The sequence below is a fragment of the Propithecus coquereli genome, unplaced genomic scaffold (genome assembly GCF_000956105.1).
Source record: "Propithecus coquereli isolate 6110/MARCELLA unplaced genomic scaffold, Pcoq_1.0 Scaffold202, whole genome shotgun sequence".
In the NCBI taxonomy this organism is placed as follows: Eukaryota; Metazoa; Chordata; class Mammalia; order Primates; family Indriidae; genus Propithecus; species Propithecus coquereli.
Window position 1 is genome coordinate 456,432 of NW_012145190.1, and position 664 is coordinate 457,095.

Below are 664 nucleotides of genomic sequence, written 5' to 3' on the forward strand. Positions count from 1 at the left end.
ATAAAGTTTGATTATGGGTTTTCTTTATCTAAGGAAATCTCTCAATATCTTTGGACATAAGTTTTTTTATTTGTAAAATCATGAGATCAGACAATTTAATTTCTAATATATTTTAGCTCTAAGATTCTAAAGGGTTTTTATTCCCAATATCTTTCCACCTATACCATAGATGTATCTTTATTCTGGACAAATCCCCTACTTTGTTAAAAGGTACAGTCCTGTTCCCAAACTGGATAGTTCAGGCAATGAAGTTTTACAGCATTATAATATCTATATATAAAGGCATTAAGTCCTATTAAAATTTTTCTAATTATAAAGGTTATACAATGTTAAAAGGTAGAACACCAAACAAAACAAAAACTATATTTAAATTTAGAAACCTTTACATGATTTTAACTAATACAGCATATTTGTCTACATCAAATTATGTGTTCTTAGATTTTCACTTAATTCTTTCATGTATTTTACAGGTAGGTAGATTCCTTCATTGTTTAGACAATCACTATCTTTTCATTACAACCTAATGTTTAATTTTGTGACTAGTGCTTTATAGAGCTACCCCAAACATTTTAACTTACCAGAGATTGAGCTGGATGCTTTGCTGCTCTTACTGTCAAGGCTCCTGAAAAGATAGGCTGGATATAAAAACATATATTTATAAATA

General features: G+C 28.5%; 1 protein-coding gene across 1 annotated transcript in view; it reads right to left on the bottom strand.

Moving 5' to 3' along the window:
* Window positions 1-664, bottom strand: part of MS4A13 (membrane-spanning 4-domains, subfamily A, member 13) — a 41,375-nt gene that overhangs the window by 26,705 nt on the left and 14,006 nt on the right. The gene's annotated exons all lie outside the window — the stretch shown is intronic.